The sequence below is a fragment of the Heterodontus francisci genome, chromosome 34, assembly GCF_036365525.1.
Source record: "Heterodontus francisci isolate sHetFra1 chromosome 34, sHetFra1.hap1, whole genome shotgun sequence".
In the NCBI taxonomy this organism is placed as follows: domain Eukaryota; kingdom Metazoa; phylum Chordata; class Chondrichthyes; order Heterodontiformes; family Heterodontidae; genus Heterodontus; species Heterodontus francisci.
Genome location: NC_090404.1, coordinates 34,846,126 through 34,850,224, shown reverse-complemented (window position 1 = coordinate 34,850,224; position 4,099 = coordinate 34,846,126). Strand labels below are relative to the sequence as shown.

At 47.6% G+C, this 4,099-nt stretch overlaps 1 pseudogene; it reads left to right on the top strand.

Annotated features, from left to right (window-relative positions):
* Positions 1-2,825: 2,825 nt before the first annotated feature.
* Positions 2,826-3,683, top strand: LOC137348816 (zinc finger protein ZFP2-like; annotated as a pseudogene).
* Positions 3,684-4,099: the final 416 nt, after the last annotated feature.

The following is a 4,099-nucleotide window of genomic DNA, read 5'->3' as shown; positions in this document are numbered from 1 at the left end:
CTGGCATGGTTTTTGCTTGCAGTAGTAGACATTGTCTGCCTGCACACTTGATGGAGCGGTGCAGAGAATTCCAGATAGATTCCATTTGTGAGGAAAGATCTTGATCTTGCACTCACCCTGTCTCCTGCTCTCTCTATTTATTTTATTTGGAGATACAGCACTGAAACAGGCCCTTTGGCCCACCGAATTTGTGCCGACCAACAGCCACCCATTTATCCTAACCCTGCAGTAACCCCATATTCCCTACCACCTACCTGCACTGTGGGCAATTTACTATGGCCAATTTACCTTTAAACCTGCAAGTCTTTGGCTGTGGGAGGAAACCGGAGCACCCAGCGAAAACCCATGTGGTCACAGGGAGAACTTGCAAACTCTGCACAGGCAGTACCCAGAATCGAACCCGCTCTCTCTCTCCCCCCCACCCCCCCCGCTCTCTCTCTCTCCCCCGCTCTCTCTAGCTCGCTCGCTCCCTATCTGCCTGCCTCTGTCCGTCTGCCTGCCTGCCTCTGTCTGTCTGCCTGCCTCTGTCTGCCTCTCTGCTCCCAGGGCCCGGTCATCCCAGCAGCCTGCTCCCAGGGCTGGGTCACCACGGCAACCTGCTCCCAGCGCCCAGTTACCACTGCACCTTGTTGCTGGGCCTGCAGCTCCTCAGACAATGATGAAGAGCCTGAGGCCCAGGCTGAGTTTGTACGCAGGCAGATCCAGTGCTTGGCCTGGGTCCTGTGCTCACGACCGGGAAGGCTGCACTGGATATGGGGTTTGGGCGGGAAGCGCCGGCAGAGAAGCAGCTCAGCCCAGGCACCACCATCTTACTAAAGGAGCCAAAATATCAGGCACTGAAGCTTGTCTGCCATCATGGTAAAGGAGGACATGTGCAGTGAGACGTCTCCACCACGTTGGTAAAGGAGCTGTGACGATTGTCAGTCACTGAATGTTTTGGCAGGTCAGCTGGAAACCATTGGCAGGCTGGATTCTGGCCCATGGGCTGGATGTTCTGGAGTGTTGAACTAGGAGGCATAGAGTAAAAGTTAGAGCCAGACCTTTCAGGAGTGAAGTTAGGAAACATTTCTATACAGAAAGGGTGGTAGAAGTTTGAAACTCTCTTTCACAAACAGCAGTTGATGTGAGATCAATGTTAATGTTAAATCTGACATTGATAGAACTTTGTTAACCAAAGGTATTCATGGATATGGGACAAAGTCGGGTATATAGAGTTAGATCACAGATCAACCATGATCTCATTTCCTGGTGGAACAGGCTCGAGGGGCTAAATGGGCAACTCCAAGATTCATAGAAACTTACAGCACAGAAGGAGGCCATTCAACCCTTTGTGCTTGTGCTGGCCCTTTGAAAGAGCAGTTGTGTTTAGTCCCACACACCCACTTGTTGTTTGTAAGCCTTTAAGTTCCTCATTCTCAAATACCTGTCAACTCCCTTTTAAAATGACTGATTGAATCAGGTTCAACCACCTTTTTCAGGTGGAGCGTTCCAGATCCTGACAACTGTCTGTTGTTGCAGAAACGGCTGAACTCAATGTTGAGTCCAGAAGGTTGTAAAGTCCTGTTCCTCGAGCTCCCATTGAGCTTCATTGGAACAGGGCAGGAGGCCGAGGACAGAGAGGTCAGAGTGGGAGTGGGATGGAGAATTAAAATGGGAAGTGACTGGAAACTCAGGAACACGTTTGCAGACTGAATGGAGATATTTCTCAAAGTGATCATCCTGCCTGTGTTTGGTCTTCCCAATGTAGAACAGATCTCATTGTGAGCAGTGAATATCATATACAAAATTGCCAAAAGTACAAGTAAATCACTGTTTGGTTTCATCCCACAAAACCCTGAGAATAGCCCAAAGGGAGCTACTTTATTTGAAGAGTAAAAGTTACAACGTAAAGCAAATCAGTTGCTGGAATATTAAACTCCACCCCAGCTATAAAGAATATTAACACAGCAGATATAAACCCCACTGTCAGAATGAATATGGTTCAGTCCTGGATGTGATTAACAGCAGCAATAATTACAGAATGCAACAGCTACAGTCACTTGTGAACTCACTGGTGTCTCAGAATTTTGGATATCGATTAAATTCCTTCCACAGACGGAGCAGGTGAACGGCCTCTCGTTATGTTATTACAATATAATACTATCTTTCATATAATCTAATAAGATATTCTTTCTTACGGTTCAGTGGGATGTAAACAGGAACCCCAGCACCTTCAGGAGAGATGGTGCGAAAGCCCCTGCGTGCAGAGTGAGCATAAAATCAATGTAAATCCTCTCCTAATCCCCTGTCAAGGGAGGTAATAAAAGTCATCACTGTCAGTACAGGATAGAAATTCAGAACAGACAATTCGAGATCCTATGGAACATTTTATTCCTCTCTTGTTTCCCCAAAGCTGGAAGTCCCGGTCCCACACACTCTCCCTCCTCCCTGTACTGAAATCCAAACCCAAGGCACCATCTGCACCATTTCATTCCTCCTTTGTCACTTTTCTCCCTCCCTCTACTGTGGCTGGGTTCAGTTCTCCAGCCCCTGTGTGCAGAGTGAGAATAAAATTAATGAGTCAATGATTTTTTCTTTTGGTCACTGGGACCCTGAAGCCCCGCCCACTCTCTGTTCTGGTCCCAAAAATTACCAGATTCATTCAGCTCAATTTCACAACTTGTCTTTGTGTTTTTGTGGGTTCTCTCTCACTCCCTTTTTCCTGTTGTAACTTCATGTTACAGGGTATTATAAAGGGAGGATTTGCGGATGGGAAAATCAAACATCACCTCAAGATGTGACAGTCACTCGATTCATCAGGATCTGAATATCATCGGCCTTTGATCATGGAAGCAAAAAGTGTGGAGAAACCGTACACGTGTTCTGTGTGTGGACGAGGCTTCAGCCGATCATCTGGCCTGTCGACACACAAGTGTAGTAACACTGGGGAGAAGCTGTGGAAATGTGGGGACCGTGAGAAAGAATTAAATTACACGTCTGAGCTGGAAACTCATCGACACAGTCAAACGGAGGAGAGGTCGTTTATCTGCTCTGAGTATGGGAAGGGATTCATTCAGTCATCCTCCCTACTGACACACTAACGAGTTCACACTGGGGAGACGCCGATCACCTGCACTGAGTGTGGGAAAGGATTCACTCAGTTATCAAACCTGCTGGCACACCAGCGAGTTCACACTGGGGAGAGGCTGTTCACCTTCTCTGAGTGTGGGAAGAGATTCACTCAGTCATGGAAACTGCTGAAACACCAACGCATTCACACTGGGGAGAGGCCAGTCACCTGCTCTGATTGTGGGAAGGCTTTTACTTATTCATCCACCCTGCTGATACACCAGCGAGTTCACACTGGGGAGAGGCCATTCAACTGCTCCGAGTGTGGGAAGGGATTCACTACTTCATCCAAGCTGATGAAACACCAGCGTTTTCACACTGGTGAAAGGCCATTCACTTGCTCTGAGTGTGGGAAGGGATTTGCTAATTCATCCGCTCGTCTGACGCACCAACGAGTTCACACTGGGGAGCGGCCATTCACCTGCTCCGCATCTGGGAAGAGATTTACTCAGTCATCCCACCTGGTGACACACCAGTTCATTCACATTGCGGAGAGGTCATTCATCTGCTCCGTGTGTCGGAAGGGATTCACTCAGCCATCCTATCTGCTGAGCCACCAGCGAATTCACAGATAACTACAGGGGTTGGATTCAGCTGTTGCTGCTGTTAATCATATCCAGGACTGAACCATGTTCATTCTGACAGTTGGGGTTTATTTCTGAAGTCAGTTGCTCCTCTTGGACTGAGCGTCTGCCCCACAGCATCTCTCAGTCATGTGTGATTAGACCATCATGTCTTCAAACCTCATTTTCAATTTAAATCCACTCAGTAAGTGAACTGAACAAAAGATGAACAATGAACAGATCACAGGCCAAGCCTGTAGCTCGATATTGACAGGAGAAAGTCTGCTCTTCAGCTCAAGAATGAGGCTGTTTAAGCTCTGTGTGTTTCTAAGCACTCGTAGACTGGAGCTGTTGGATCGACAGGCTGTTCACAACTGTTAATGTGTCAGATAGTGAAGGAATCGCTCTTCAAGTAAACTCACCAATTT